Consider the following 17,239-nt stretch of genomic DNA (forward strand, 5'->3'; position numbering starts at 1 on the left):
AATTGTACATGGCTAATGGACCTCTAAGAAAGGTAGAGGAGGATTCAATTGTTTTTATGCAATTTGAGATGGCCTAGGGTATCCTATCTGCCCTACAACTACACAGGTTTCCTCTATCTCCTGTGTCATATCCACCAATCCCACAAAATGTCTTGAATAAGCTCATCTCAAATGGCACTGGATGCATACCCATTAGTATCTGAACTGAGCCCATAGTCACAGTCTCCTGCCATGATGGAATGATCAGAAAGAGAAAAGGTACTAATTGTTGTGTACAGCTATTTTTCAGCAATTTTCATGCCCATTTTCTTCTCTATTCAATATAACAGTGCTATGCACTCAGACAGCAAAGGTGCTACGGTCAAGTGCTGATTATGAGGTAGATCTATGAGTAAAACATGGATGTGAAAAATAGCAAACTGTCACTTAAGTTACAAAAGCAATTTAGCTAGTGATTCGAGAAGGATCACTCCATTTGAGAATGCACATGGTTATGCTTAGGGCTCTCAACTCTTTGTAAGTGTGAACCATGTGAACATAACTATAAAAAGACTCTCTCAGTAAACACTTATGTCAGGATGTATTTTAGCCTAAATATTTTTATGTTAAATATTTAGCATATAAAGCTAATGTAAACTGAATGCTCCAAATAACTGAAAAATATTTGTCAAGTGAGCTATATTTGTGTTCATTTAAAGTCATCATCTTTTGGCTAGAGTTGTTCTGTGGTAGCATGATGCCATTCTGTAAAGTGTATCCTATTTAAACATATTTAACTGGAGCATACAGCTTTGTCAAAAAGGCCTTCTTTTGTAAGATAAGCTTCATAAGGATGGCGCCACAGTCGGGTGGGGAGCACGTGCAAATAAAAGAGGGAGGAAGGACGGGAATGTGCCTTTGCTGTGTCATTCATGGCTAAATATAATGATCTGCAGAAAGAGTTAAACTACCCAAATGTCCACATGGTTGTGAGCAGAATGTAGAAAATATATGATTTACTGGAAATTTTGTGCCCACTTCCCTGCTCTGCAGAAGAGATCTTATCTAGGGGCAGCTTCATTTTGGTGTTTGGTGATATAGTTGTATAGAACAGAAGTGGAGAACTGAGTTCTTAAAATCTCAAGTAGAAAACAAAAGCCGCTTTGGCCTAGATCCACAGTAGTACTTCACTCTAATTCCTCTTAATTTATCCCAGTTAGAGAAAGGATTTGCATTTTAGGATATGTTTGCATAAATACCTCTGTGACTGGTCTTTGGAGCAAGAGATAATGACCCAAGGGTCTGCAATCTGATATACTGACAGTAAAATGGATCATCTGAAGACTTACTAAGTTTTGGGAAATGGGATCAGGAGCAAATAGAATGACTGAAATATAACCAGAAGAATCATTCGCACTTGTGTTGCTGGGGAACACTAGCAAAGCCACTCTCGGAGAAGTAGGACATAAGAGCAAAAGAAAAAGCGGAAATAAATGTTACAAAATGCCTCATCTATGTAGACTGCCGCAATTACATCTGAGTAAGATCAAGCAAAAAAGCAAAGCAGTTAGGAGAACTGTGATTACCATGATTTCCGATGGCAGTGAAAGAGTTCAAATAACAAGTGCTTTGAGAAGATTTGGTAATTGCAGTTAGCGTAATAGTTTTCCTGGGTTTTATCCTTGTAATGAAAGAACTGGAAAAAGCAAAGAAAGGAAGTGAAAAGAAAGAAACACCGACCATACTTAGCAGTGTTTTCAGAGTTAAAATATAAATGCAGCTCTGCTTTTAAAAACACATGCTGAAACTTTACCTGTTTTAAGAAACTTAGTGTTTTAAGTACCTTCGTAAGCAAAATGCTTCCTCCAAAATGCTTCCTCTAAAAAGCAGGTTTTGGGTTAGTTTTACAAAGGCACAGGATATGTGCATTTATGAGCATGAACATTAATTAGCTAATACTATTCTTTTGTCTGTCACTAATGAAGTTGTGAGAAACATGTAGTGCTTCTAAACAAGTTGTTTTGAAATGCTACAAGTTGTGATTTCTTCACAAATTGCTTGTGACTATCCTTAGCATGAATTCTATGTGTCTTCCTGGGAAACAAATGATTTATTCCATGTTCAGTTTATTTTTTTAAGCCTGGAGACCAGTAGGCTGCAATGGTATTGTGTTTCCCTGTTTTTTGTCACTACAAATCTGAGCTATAATAGGTTCAAAAATGAATGTGCTGCACTGTTCTGCTCAAGTTCTTGTGCTATGCTCACTACCTCATTTTCTGAGCGCTTAAACCAATTGATAACTATAGCTCAATATCTCCTCATAAACTGTAGAATCCCTCATAATAGTTCTTTGGATACTAAATTCTGTTATTACTAAGGGTGAGGGTGAATTTATAGATTAAGACATCTGGCCGTGGGTAGCTGCACATGAGCCAGGCTCCTACTTTCCTATTTTAGTCAATACAGGTATAGCCAACACAGTGGAGTCCAAAGAGTTATTAATCTCATTCTGGTATTAGACACTAATACTAATTAGCTCTATCATTTGCCTTTTTCCTTACTCAGAAAAACAATTTTAGAAGATCAGATATTTTGACTATGCAAGGTAGATACATCAAGGGAGGATATTTATTCTGCACTGCCATTTTGGAACTCATTAGAAGCTTAGCCGCAGCGATATGTGTTAAGCTATGCATTTTTCATCTTTTTTTCTTCTTCTTCTCCTTCTTCTTTTTTTTTTTTTTTTTAATACAATGCTGTGGATCAACTGGTGAGACCTTCTGTACTTATGGCCAGACATAAAGAATCATGTTTGGTGGCTGAGATGTTTAAGAAAACCTTAAAAATTTTGCTCAGGTATTTGGTCATTTCTAGTAGGCATGCTGAAAAGTCTGAACTTTATATAAGGATATGTAAGTATATATATATTTTAATGTTGTCTTTCAGAGAGACCCATTATACCCAAAATACATATGAATGCTTATTGTGCTGACTATCTCAGGTATGGTAAGCACTCTCTCTCTAATGTTTCTTTGTCCTCCAGCATATGCAATTCATCCACCAAAAGGCATCTTTGGAAAAACCTTGAAAACTTAAAGGCTTAAGTACATCATGTCATTCCTTGTTAGCAGCAAAACTGTAGGCAGCAAGGAGAGGTTGTGCTCTGTCTTCTCTTTCTCAAGAACAGATGAAGTTATAACTTTCTTGCTCTACTAGGTATTGGCCTTTAAGAAAGATGGCTTAGACATAAGGGACATAGTCCAGTTCTTTTAGCATGTTCATCATGTCTTGATGAACTGGCTATTCCTCATCTCAGGCTCACTTCTAAGAAAGATTACCAAGGAAAAGATCTATGTGAGCATCACATAGCTGTATAGCTGTATTTCATTAGTGCTTATCATGATGCTAATAATGATCTGAGTTAGTGAAATGCAAAAATCAACCGGTTAACAAGGATTTAATCCACAGAAAATTAATTGAACAGCACTGGCAAAGTATGCCAGACATGAAACATAAAAGCCAACCTTCCCTTTCTTTCTTTCTTGATTGGTGGAATGGTCTATGTAACTCATGCAGAGACTTTGGTAATTGTGTTTCTTTGAGAAAACTAGTTCGAACAACTGAGGAACATTCTTCTAATAAGGTTATTTACTTCTTAATTAAAAAGAAAAACAATTTAAAACAGATTTAACATTTTGCATCTCAGGAACAACATATTCAATATTCAAGAGAATAACTGCAGACTGCTAGCCTCCCATTTCTCTTGCTTATACCATTCTTGATGGATTTAAGTTTAGGGAGATAGGCCCCCTTTTTGTCACTAGTACTTCACATGTAATTTGTTTGCACCAGTCATGATTTTTTTTCTCTCTGATAATGATGAACATGCAAGCTTTCATTCTGAAATGTGTGTTTTCTTGTGTCTACATAGATATATGAGAAATATATGTCTGAGTGTGCATATTAACTTACCATTTAGCTTCATAAAGCAGTGGGATATTGATTCGGCATATGCAGCTAGCTCTCCTTTATAGCTACTGTCATCTAAAAGTACAATGCGCAACATATCATTTATCTTTAATACAAACAGTTCTTTGTTATGGAAATAAATTAAAGGTGTTCCCACATTATACTTGTGATAGTATCTTTTGCTTATCTGGCTCTCCATTTATGGTGATATGTTATCTTCTCTGTGAATAATGGTAATGAAATAAAATATTTTACTGAAGTATTTCTTTTTGTAAGTAAGCAAGTGCATACTTCCTTTATTCTCATATAATGGACATTTACAGAGTTTTGTGTGCTGTTCTACATTCCTTTTGGATGAATTTTAACTTAGTTAAAATTGTATTTTTACTGAGGCACCTCAATGAGAAACAGCCAGTTTAAATCTACTATGTGTAGAAGACACATACTTTTGATTTGTTTCACTTTAGACACAACCCCACAAACCCCCAAAGTGAAGCAGTGCACAGGTGGACCCACGTGTGCGGTCCAGTTTGTTTTCCAGTGGGAAGATCCTGGGAACTTGTTCTCTGCTATCCTGATAGCTTGCTTGATCCGACTATTGATTTCCTCTCTGTGGAGGAATTCTAAAATATTATAGGGATCATTGCAGAAATTCCTGTGCACTGCCTTTACCTGCAGTCACAGGAGCATAGGAACAGCTGTATGTTTTATTTTCCTGTCCTTTTTTTGAACAGATTTTTTTGGTCTGTTAAATTTAGCCATTTGATATGTGGGGTTGGGGCAGGAAGGAGGCAGAGGGGTAACAGCCCTGAATTTTGACCAAGATCATTATAACAGCTCTTCATGTGGGGTTGGGGCAGGAAGGAGGCAGAGGGGTAACAGCCCTGAATTTTGACCAGGATCATTAAAACAGCTCTTCAGCGGCTGCAATGTGATTTGGTCATAATGAAATGTATAGGAATGTGCACATAATGGGAAAAAAATAACCCAGATGGTCCCTTTTTACATTCATGTACACTGATTTAAATTAAAATGATTTAAAAAGAAGTAAACAGCTTATACTCATGTGAAGCCAATGTAAATGAGGGCAGAATGGCCCCAATTTTCTCCTTCAAGTGTCAGCAGTTTAGCTTAAAAAATTGCAAAGCTTATGGAGCTCTTGATATATACAAAAACAAGTTTATACCCCCAGATATATGCATTTCTTCCTTTACTTATACTTACAAAAGCAGTCCAAGGAGAAGATCCTTCAGGTACATTTTCAAGAGGAGAATTTTTTTCCTGGCTGAATCAGTACTTGAGTAGAATAGAAATAATAGCAAATTTTTTATTCGATGAGTGCTGGACAGCACTATAATAAGCAGTACTTCTAGTAAACTTTTTTAGTGCATTGTTCATTTCTTACAAATGAGATGTTGCCCCTACTCATTGTTTAAAAACCATCATGCGTCATGAAAAGAAAATACAAGTTTCTTAAGATAATTCATGGAATTCTGTGAAGTCCTAGTACAGGATAGAGACTCTCAGAACACTTTTTTGTCTTTAAAAACTAAGAAAATGAAGAACTTTTAAGTGAATATGCATTATTAGAAATGTTTAAAGGAACAGTCAAATGATATTTGAACACCAATTTAAAGCAGAAGGAGTTACGTGCTCCAGGGTCTGACACAGCTTAGTTATCGTCTAGTATTTTGGACATTCCACTTCATTGCTGTTCATTCTAGAGGTACGCTCATTGGTTTGGTTAGCGGGGCAATTAATAGTGCTGACTATAACTCACTGACAGACACTGTTAAAGTGAAAAAATTTTGAGTCAGTGTGCACTGTAACTAATGTTCAGAGCTGAAAAACAGTAACAGGACTAGAAATATCCTTCTTCATATTTCTGTTCTGTCATCTTCATCACCTTGTGGTGATAAAGAACCACTTTTGGAGAATAATTTAAGTCATTTTACATGCAGGCTGAAGTGAAATTTTCAGCACACTCTTGGAGCACTCTTCTATTGCATAATGCATTGATATGAAAAAGAAAAGAAAAAAGGGATAATGCTAACAAATGGATTGAATTCAACTTTTCCCAAACATTTTTCTCTCATCCTTCAAAAAAAAAAAAGGGTTTGCAAAGAATCTGTTCATGTTCCATTACAAGCACGTCAGAAATACTGTTTTAACTGCTCGGAGTCTTACGCAGAATGTGACAAGGTTAAAGTCTAACTTTTGACATGTTCATCATTAACATTTTGATGTTCTCTTAGCCTGTCTGAACTGAGAAAGAGATGGGTAAATAAAAAAAGTGATTTTTCTCTCTAAATTAATATAATGACACACTTTCATGATGAATTTTCTAAATGATTTTCAGGTTATACTTTCCTCTCTATGGGTTCAATTATCTTTGTCATAAAAAAGGCCTTTTTCATAGACAACCTTTAGCCATTTTTCATGGCCTAATTTAACTATAAAACTGTTAACATCACGTTTTAAAGATGATGATAGATTGCCTTTTAACCTATTTGAAAATTTTCAGATTAGATATTATAATATTCATAGATATAACCTTACCAATTATGATGAAAACTCTGAAAACACAAATATGGCTGTAACCTTGAAACCTGACAAGGCTTCAGATACCACAGAAGCTGTCATTTCATACCAATGCTTTCTCATATAACTTCTGTGATTTCTTGAATCGACTGAGACAATACCCCAAAGGCCAGATTCTCCTCTGACTTTGGTTTTATGCTATTGCTGTAGCTGATTTGACTTCCAGACAGTTACCTCAGATGTTTTAGATACTTTTTTTGTTTACTCTTCTGCTAAAATGACACTTATTTTAGTTTAAAAGGGGATAGAATTTGGTACCTATATTACCTTGCTGTTTTGCTTTGGTAATTTCTCTCTCAAAAATTAGAGAGTCTGTTTTAGTGAAATAAATAATAGCATAGTTACATAATTCACCGGCTTTTTCTGAATTTTGGAATGACCGTTAATAACATTAATTGTTGAGGTAATAGAGACATTTATGGGGTGGAAAAGATCTGCATTTAAACCACAGTGCAGTGTTACAGAGTGGAATATACCATGCTAACAGATACATTTCTTATGGTCTTCAGGTGAGCAAAAAGAGACAGCTCACCTGAGTAAAATGGTTTTCAGCATGCTCATAATGCATAGCTAAGGTTTTCCAAACACAGATTATTGGCTGGAGTATAGCCCAGCTACATCTCCTGTTTTGCCTCTCTGTTGAGGGAGCAACAGAAATGTCTGTATAGTAATAACAGCCAAGCTTTTTACCAAGTGGCCTCTGACTATGTGAAGGAACGTCAATCTTCCTTTCACCTACGGACCATGTCCTCATTCTGCTGTTAAGAAAGGTGGGAGTCACACATGGAGCATCCTCCCTTAGGTGGGGTGCCCTGCACTGGCACAGAACTACCTAATTTGGGGTAAGGAACCTGACTCACATCTAATGTGTGACTGTGCATCCCTTTCCATGGCACCGGCTGAGGTACTGTCCCTGATATAAACTGGTGCCACCTGATGTGTGTGACACTAGAGCATATTATCAGTCACAACGTTCATTACAACTGGTAAATCCTAAATGTTAGCTTTGGGATTTGTTTTGTTTTGTTTTTCTTTTCCCCAAGAAACAATCAATACCTTTGTCTGAGAATCACCATTAGACTTTATTATTCCTCCTCCACAGCAACATTGCTTCTTCTAGGAATGCAAAGGCAGATTCTCTTGCTAAACACAAAACACTTCATTCCGGGATGGTGTTGAGCCATCCATTGTTTCATTTGGCTTTTTTCAGAGCACAAGGAAGAAGATTTTAAAAGACTCATAAAAAGGAAAAGGTGTCTCTTCCTATCTATATCTCTGAAGATTTAAATTGAACTAGAAGTTTTGGTAGTTAAAACCATATATTATTATTTATCAAGGAAAGTAGGTTAATTTTACCCACATGATATTGTCACTGCACCAAAATCCATCTTACTTGATTCGTTACATTGAGTTTCATTATGGCACTTGCCTCACCATTTAGGGGCAGAATTTATGATCTGTGATAATATTATCTTCCCCACTGAATTAATTTCCTTGACACCTTTTTCCTTTGTGGTAAATCCTACCATACTAGCAGTGCGAGGCTTCAGGCATCTGGGGTGTAAAGAATCATGGCAGATACCTCAGACTCACTCATTTAGCAAAGAGGAGCACTAAGCAGCAGCAGCATTAACTCCTACAGAAAAGTACTACCACTCTCCCACACGTTCCCTAATCCGGCCTTAAATATTTAACAAAGAGAAGAATAATATACCAGACCAAAAAAACGAGTGTAGCTTCCTTATCACCTTCTTTGCTGAACAGCAGGACGTGTGAGTAGGGTGGGTGAGATGACATGGGCTGAGCCTGTCTGGCCCCGCTGCAAAGGAACTCAGCGTCAGTCGAAACAGGCTGCTGTGGCTGACTGTGCTGTTAGTGGGCTGCCAACCATATATCTTCTTTCTGTGACTGAGGAAATCGTTACAGCAATGGACAGTATTATATGTGATTAAGAGTCTAACTTAAACACATTAAGGTAATGAGGGTTGGAGTTCAAGATGACAGACTGCTGTATGTCCTTGGTTCAGGGTTCTTGGAAGAAATTTCATGCTGTAATGTAAGTGCACCTCCCAGTGAAGTACAGATGCATTCGTGGTATGTTTTTTATGTATAAATAAAACATGAATCATAATCAGCCACTCAGAATATGTGATTTCTTCCTGTCTAATATCTCAGGGATACATTGATTCCGCAATATTGCATTGTTGAAATCTATGTATAGTTATAAGCTGAGAATGGCTGGCTTTGATTCTTTGAAGTTACCCATCCTCACTGCTTCTCAGTCTTCCCCATTTTAATGTCTTTAGCGACATTGCCAAAACGGTGTTGCCAAAGCCACTTTCCTTTCCTATCTCTTGCTCTGATCATGTCACTCACCTCTCTGAAGCCCTTTATTGACTGTTTTTCTCCTTTGTATCATAGTAAAGCTATTCATTCTTGATGGCAAGACCCTTCATCTTACTGATACCTCTATTTCTAGTTTCTTTTATTCTGCATAGTCCATCAAGTATTTTGTAATCCTTATCCTTCCTTGGTTTCTTATTCTTGTCTTGACTTAGCTTTCTATCATGTTCTTATCCTCTGGTTAAGTCCGTCCTCTTGTTCCAGCTGTTCTTTCCCAACATTCAGAGACCTCTTCCAAGCTTCCTTCTGCCAGCCATTTGTTGTTAGCATGAATGATCATCCTCCTATCCGGTATTGCCTAGGGTTTTTGGCTGACTATCATTGAAAGCCGTTTGAGAAAATACCTTGCAATATATTTGTAAGATGTTGTTGTGTAAACACCAAGCAGGTTTTACAGCTACTACGGCTTTCTTGGAGAAAGCGCATGTAAACAGCTAGGTCCCCTGTGAATATCAGCAGATTCACAGTTCATCAGCTGAACAAAGGAGAAAAATCACAGTCACTCTCTATTATGCTTCCGTTGCATATTCTCACCTTGATCACACTCCCAGTGTTCACGTCAGAAAACTGTTAACAGTGGTTTTCAGCTGAGCTCACTAGCTGACACCTTGAAAAGCAGGGAGAGCCAATTTGAACCCCACAGATCTCTGCAGAATAACCTTAATAAAAAGAAGGGAGGAAAGTCCTTATTTAGGTACCTATTCAAGTAGTTAAATATCAAAAGCACTACATATTTGGACATCTAAAACTGGACACCCAGAAATCCCTAGGCATTTATCTTGCCCTGAACAAGCTATGAATCCCCTTTGACTTTAAATAGAACTGCAGAGTGCTCAGCACTTTAGAAAAATCAATGCACTAAGCAGTTTCTAGTTAGGATTTAGGAACCTTATTTAAGGTACCATTTTTATGTTCTTAACTACCAGGCTTAAAGCAGACCTTTAATAGAAAGTTGCACCTATTTTTCTCAGCTCAACACTCTGAGAGCTGACAAGGTGAGACAGGCTTGTATCTCTGAATAAACTGCAATGTGTTTATTTTTGGGGAGCTTTTGTTGCAATTTGTGAGTTTAATGCTCTCCTGAAAAGTGGTGTCATTTGAGAGGAGTTCCATATGAGGATGAAAAGCAAGAATTTTTGTGGCCTGCTTAAATGTGGATTTAAGAAACAGAAAAAAAAATCTAAACTAAACCTTATAAAATGGTCTTTTATGTTTGTTTCGGCAATTACTGGAATAGATTTGAAGTCTGTTTACAGATTCTTGCATTGAACTCTCACACCACCACTGTCACAAATCACAAAGCTTTTCAACAATGGGTCATTTCTAGCACTCCACTCAGAATGGGAGATTGCTTCAAATGAAATATTGCAGTGAATTCACAATGATGTATTCATTGCCTTTAATATGCTTTTAGGTGACATTTTCCTTTTTGGCATTGTACTGTGTCTTGCTCATTTTATTTTGTAGTATTACAGGAAAAAGGAAGCAGAGCTCTTTCTAAAGATTTATTGTAGACTTATGGAGATTTTGCATTAAAAATTCAGCTGACATGCAGGGATTTTTTTTGGAGTAACTATGCAGTATACATATGGAATCTGTAGAACCTTTTCTTTAAAATTCATGCAAAATACATAATAATATCATTACTGTTTCAAGCAGAGATTTATAAAGCCAGAGGAAGAAGAGAGGTAAATGAGCTATAGCCCTGCTCCCTCACAACATGGCAAAACTGACACCAGTTCTTCCAAGAACCCGATCAGTACAAGGTTACATCTATCTGATTTGTCTGACATACACTTAAATAAAAAAAAAAAAAGTGGATACCAATGTCTTTTCATCATAAGAAAGAGTAGCTATGAGTGCATAGTCCTGCTTTTCAAATCAAAAACTCTTAGCTGGCTAAGAATTCTCTCTCGTATATTCTCTTTAGAAAAAAATCAGTCCAGCTGAGGTATTTTCGTATCACCGAAACAAAGACCCCTGCCCTACCTGAGCTTTACAATCATGCAATAGTCTCTACTTCTTTCTGCTGTCAGATTTTAATCCCAGTGACTATTTTCTTTTTACATTATAATGTCAGTTTATACCCTATGGAATATGACAGGAAGATGCTAACATGATGAAGGGAATATCAGAAACTTTCACTGTATTGTTCTAACAGTTCCTGGACATATAGATGAGTTAGGAAAAAGAAGGTTTCTAGTGGAGAATTCACAGAAAAAGATATGTGTTTTTTGCACATGCTGCAAACTGGAGGGATTCTAAAAGAAAAAAAGTTATAGTATGAAATATAAAAAGCAGTTGGCTCATCAAGCAGTGAGGAATATGATGAACAAGCATTTCCCAGTGTTGCTGGCTTACTAAAAAGGAAATAATAAGAACTGAAAGAAAGGACAATGGTTAGTTCTTCCTGTACCAAAAGCAAAGCACAGTTGAAATATTCATGTGGAGAATGGGAAGCATATTTTGAGAAGGCCCAAACCCAGATCCTGATTGTCTCAGAGGTTGGCTTTTTTCAGCTCCATGATTTTTGTTCACAACTGTCCCTATTTTTTAGCTTTTCTACAAAAGATGTATGATGGAATTATAGGGATAGAAGTTTTGTCAGAATGCATTGCTTATAGGGAAATATTCTACATCCTGTAAATTGGGGATCAGCTATCCTGTACAGTCATTCACAGCCATGCAAAGTGCATGTGATCATAAATAAAACAATGCATGCTTTAAATTATATGCTTGTTTAATTGTATGTTATGCTCAAAGAACTATTGCTTGTGTATCTACTTTAGCACACTGACTACAAAATGTAAGAAGTCGATGAAAACTTAATCTAGTGTCTTCAGCTTTGTAGAAAAAAAAGGGTATATGAACTGCAGTTCAGCTAAGTTTATTGTCTGCCTCTTTGCTCTTCATCTTTCATTCTTCTCTTTAGAATATATAGTCCTAATTAGTAGGTCAATAAATATATGTTTTAGGTAATTATTTCAGTCTGATTACAGGAGTATATATTTTAACTTAAAAAATGAGGTACAGTTTGATTGAAAGAAGAGATTTTCAGTCCACTGTGACAACACTCAGTGAATACATTAATATTATAATATGACGATTAAAGACTGTAAAGAATATTCAAAAACAGTTCACAAAGTGTCTTAGGAACTGCAGAGCTAAACATTTCAGTGTCTTGTTTTTCAGTGACTTGTATTCAAAGTGGAAAACATACTCCTATAAATCTCTGTCTGAGGAAAGCAAGGCACTTAGAACAGGCTTCAGAGCAGTGAAGAGCCACCTCAAGTACCTCGTGTGAATACTGAAGAGCAGGATTTAACTTAAATGTCACTCTTCTCAGGGGCTTTGGTACTTAACTCAGGGCTGCAGAGAAGCATTTCTGTCAGATTGGGATTCATGGATCTAAACTCTGTCATGGAGTTTGAAACTGAAGTTGTTCTCTTAAAAAAACAGAGTGGGGGATCAGTCCTTCCTTTTGAAACAGGCTGGTGCTACCATTTCTGCCTTTTCTTCTGGCCTTGCACACTGGAAGGAGTAAGGCTAGTCTAGGTGTCCCTAGACTGAGAGGACACAAGGCTACATTTGGCTTCCGAAAGATTGCTGGATGTTAGTTGCAGGCTGCTAGGAACTGTGTGCCGCTTCCAAGATATAATGCAGTATTGATTGGACCAGAGGGTGAACAAGAGGGAACACGATTCTCCGGCCTGTGATGAGGGAAGAAGGAAGTCCTGGTCTTTAGCCCTTGCTCCCAGGACTACTTAGCATATGTCATGCTCTGTCCATTTACAGCAGATTGTAGGAAGAGTGTGTGAGTCGGGGAAAGTAGTAAATTCATTAGAACAACAGAAAGGGAGGAAAAATGCTAGTGGAACAGAGGGATCATGAGACAGCAAATAACAGATGTTACAGGGCCCAGAGTAAAGTTGAATCAGTGAGACAGAATTTGGAAATGGGAAGCAGTAGCAGGAAATATCCATTAGAAGGAATTAAAAAAAAATCCAAGGCCATAAGAGTGTGTTAAAAAAAAAAGTCAAAAAGTTGCAGACGTGTCTACTACTACGTAGGCAAATAGCCTTGCCTGGAGGGAAAGGCATTTCTCTGAGCAAATCTGCACCATGTGTTGCAGCATCTGCATGAACAGAACTGAACCAGACCAAGAGCTGGTAGTAGCACTAGAAATGGCATTCAGGGTAAAGGACTTCACATGCAAACTGCTAGGGTGCCCGTAACGCACCTCGGACAAGAGCTACCACCCTGCACCCCCATATCATGCAGATGAGTCCTCTCCTTTGGCACTAGCTGGATACTGCTACATGGCATGTGTAGGCATACTGGTTTTGGGGGTTGGGGGTGACATCTTTCAGAGAGTCTATCCTACTCTGTTCATGTAACTAAATAGGCTAAAATATGTTAAACATGGCTTCCAATAAAGAGTTTTTATTAGGTCTCACTGGTAAATATTTGAAGAAATGGAAAGACTTTCAGCTTCCATGACAGATCATAAAGAGCAATGAAGCGATAAATAGTTTTTCTGCAAAATGTTTATCTTCCATGCGAATGAAGTCTAAGAGACAGAGAAAGAAAAAAAAGAGTATTTCATATGAGTGTGGCCTCAGCGCAACCATGTGTTTATCAGGGCACCAACTGAAAGAGACCCACTATCTCAAAAGGGTAAAACAGCTTTCTCTGAAGCATAAACAGTATTTCTGATCCTCTGTAAGTTAGTTAAAGACCAAGGAGAACGAGCCATAATTAAAAGAAATCATTATTATTTTTTTAATTCTTAAATGATGGACATATCTGCTCACACAAATAGTCTGGTGAGACTGGAACAATTTTATCAGGGCTATCAATCTCTGACACAGGACAAGCATCAAAAGGAGATTGTGCTCTAGCCTGTGCACCATTCATAGCAACAGTTCTGCATTGGGGAGAGGCTGGTGGTAATTTCAGGAGAGCAAATTTCCATTTCTCTAATAAGTCATTTTTTTGAACAGAATCTGGGGGCAAGCATTTCATAAATAAGGATCTATGAAGTAATTCACTTATTCACTTATCTGCCTGCTTCCCTTCTAAAATATTTATCATCTGAATGAGGTGGCGGGGAGAGCTGCATATCAAAGTTATGGGGCATTACACATCTCATAACATCTTCCTGCCTTTGATGGCTCACTAGCTGCCTCTGCAAAGCGAGATCTGAGCTGAAAAAATAATAGGAAAAAACACTGACTCACTCCACCTAAATTAATTATTAATGATGATGGTATAGTAGCACGCCAAGAGCACATTCAAATGAGGTAGGCTGGGATAACGAAAGTGCAGTCTTCTGTGATCCGTGCAGGAAATGAGTTAGGTCAGAAATATTGCAGCTGGTGGCAGTTTGTGTTCCAGAAAACAGGAGGCAAAAGAAAGCTTTGTTAGGCCTAAGCTTTGCCAAAAAATCCCTTACCTAAGATTTGAAATTCCCATGATTTCAAAAGAATAGGTGAAGTTGCTGGATTTGATTGCCACTTAATGGCATATGAATTTAGACTGCAGGCATTGTAGGGTAGGGAATATGTCTGTCTCCATGTTTATGCACTGCCAACAGAAAAGTGGCAGTCATCTTGCATAGATATCACAGCAAAAGTAATAATGATATAATTGGTGTCACTCTGTTTTTCATTATTATGGAGGAAAATAAAGAAAAACATAACATTATTGGTATAAATGACTGGATTCCTGTCTGGCACATTTTCTGACTATGAAACAAACACTGGAAAATGATTCAGACAGACTAAAACCTTCACAGTTAGGAGGTCTTCCTCATCTGGTTAATGTGAATGATCCAATTTTAGCTCAGCCTGGCAGGTGTCATTGTTGCATCTTCATATAAAAATGAAAGATGAGTTTTCCCAGTCTGCTGTGTCTGCAATGACTGGAGTTAAAAAAAATAATAATAATAATACTTAAGATTAGTACTAATCCACTGTAAGTATAATGGAAGTGGGGGAAGGAGAGAAGCTTTCTTGGAAATCAGACTTTCTAAACGTCTTGTAGATATCTTGTTTTTTGAATAGACATATTCCATTTTGTTAAGGCCAGTAATGATGTACTGAGACAAAAAAAGAGTTTTATTATTATTGGAAACAGATAGCAAGTAAATTTCCAGTTCTTTCATTTCTGTCTCTTAGTTAAAAGTTACTGTGAATTCTTGAGTCTCCGTCGAGCAGAGCTTTTAATTTAAACCTGTAGGGACATTATTTCCTTCTGCTGATACTCTCCAAAGTGCATTATATGTGAGATTAATAATAAACTGTTCATTCCCTCTGGTTGCACTTAATGTATAATAAAGACTAACTCCAAGGCAATATACAGCTCAGTGATTATTCATACTGTCTTTCTTAATACCAAGTACTTTCTGAGGAAGGGCTGCTGAGCTTCCTCATTTTGTACACAGCATAACTCAGGAACTACTGTCAATGTCAAGAAATGTCCACAAATTTCCCCCTCCTCACGCCAGTCTCATCTTCAGTAATCATCAGTAATCATCAGTAATAGCATATGTTAGGGAAAATGAAAGTGTTAAACCAAGAAGCTGCTAGTTACATTAGTGGTTTATTATCAAAGTGGTCATGGGAGTTGTTAGTGCAGATGGGTAAGAAGGGTTAATACATTAAAAAATGGAAGAGCATGGGTCCCATCACCTTGATCATGAGATTTCATTAAGTCAAATAGTACATTCTGAATAAGGCTGTTGTCAGTTGGCTCAAATACAGTGTTTTTCAGCTGGTTAAAGTACAGAAATTAGATTGGTGAGTGATGGTTGTTCTTGGTTGCTTGTTTTTTAATCTACAGTTTTATAGGCGGAGGCAAGCATGTAGTGACCCATCTTTGCATTTCAGAATCACACGTTTTTACAGGACTTAATCTCATGAATCGCAAACCCGGCTCAGATTCATAGTTTCAAAGGCACAAGGTTGCACTCCGTTGGTCTACATGCCCAGGCCAGCCTGCGGGTGCACTGTGACAGGGCCTGGAAGCGTGCAGGTGCTCAGCAGATGCGCTATTAGCTCAGGGTCAGCAGCATGTTTGCAGAGAAACCAAATCAGTGCTGGGTCAGCATGGGCAAAAATAAATAGTCACCTGTTTGCACACATCCAGGTGTGCATAAGAGTATGTTTGCAGAAGTCAGTGCAGTACCGTCTAGTCTATACAGCCATGGCACAGTCTGCTCAGACCAACTTGGGTAGCAGCATGAGTCGAGCCCATTGGCACTGTAGTCCCCAGAGATGTGGCCTGCTGAGAAACAGGCTGTATTTGCAAGTTAGAGGCTGTAGGAGTCTGGGGGGCCGCACTAAAGCAGCTAGACCACTTTCGTCCCTGGCTTAGTTCTTGAAGCCTGTTTTAGGTGCTGCGCCTGCTAAGGAAGCAGTGCTGCGTTATGGCTAACGGTTTTACTCATCCATGAGGTGAGAGAATCAAATTTGGTAACCTAAGACATTTCTTGCATTCTTTTGCTCACAAATTACTCCTGATTAAAATCTTAAGCTGAATTTTCTCTCAAGCGCTTATGCTCCTACTGAAGTCCTCCCTGATTTCTGTATAAAAAGGATTTTATACAGAAGCTGTATAATAGACATGTAACCTGTTCTTTATACACAATATTATATAAGATAGATCATATGCTGTGACCTTGTGTTCCAGAGGATTTTGTTTAATTGAATACATTCATGTATAATGTGCTTGTTCTGGTCATCTTAATTTGGATCCTTACATTTTTAACATTCTATTATGCTGTCTGATGGCTAGAATAATGTCATCTACCCTGTCTTCTGAAAGTAAAACAATATAAACGCTCATGAAAGTTACTTTTACCTTCAAAAATATTAGCAATGAAGTCATATAAAAACTTCAGAAACTTGAAACCATAATATAATGAAGACCAAAAAGGGAGGAGGGAAATTAAAACTACCCAGAACATCAGAGTTACACTTACTTTCATCAGCATGAGAAATTCTCTTTTTTGAATATTTGCTCATTGCAAATGCCTCCAACCTGTCTCAAATCTAGCAAATAAAATAACTATATTAAGCTAAAAGTTTCTATGCAAAAAACTTGAAGAAATATCTTTTGTGTGAGACAAAAAGTACCCGTAACTTTATGGCATCAAAATACAATGAGTAAACCTCCCTGGAAGGGGTGGGGAAACCTGCCGTGTTTCTCCATGTCGCCTCTGCAGCTGATTCTAGACTTTTGTTTTTTTGTTAGTCACTACTATTAGCCCCAAACCAACAAAAAT

The 17,239-nt window shown here is 37.6% G+C and overlaps 1 protein-coding gene across 1 annotated transcript in view; it reads left to right on the forward strand.

Annotated features, from left to right (window-relative positions):
* IL1RAPL1 (interleukin 1 receptor accessory protein like 1) overlaps positions 1-17,239 on the forward strand; it is a 773,158-nt gene that overhangs the window by 681,783 nt on the left and 74,136 nt on the right. The window lies entirely within an intron of this gene.

Source organism: Apteryx mantelli, chromosome 1, assembly GCF_036417845.1.
Source record: "Apteryx mantelli isolate bAptMan1 chromosome 1, bAptMan1.hap1, whole genome shotgun sequence".
In the NCBI taxonomy this organism is placed as follows: Eukaryota; Metazoa; Chordata; class Aves; order Apterygiformes; family Apterygidae; genus Apteryx; species Apteryx mantelli.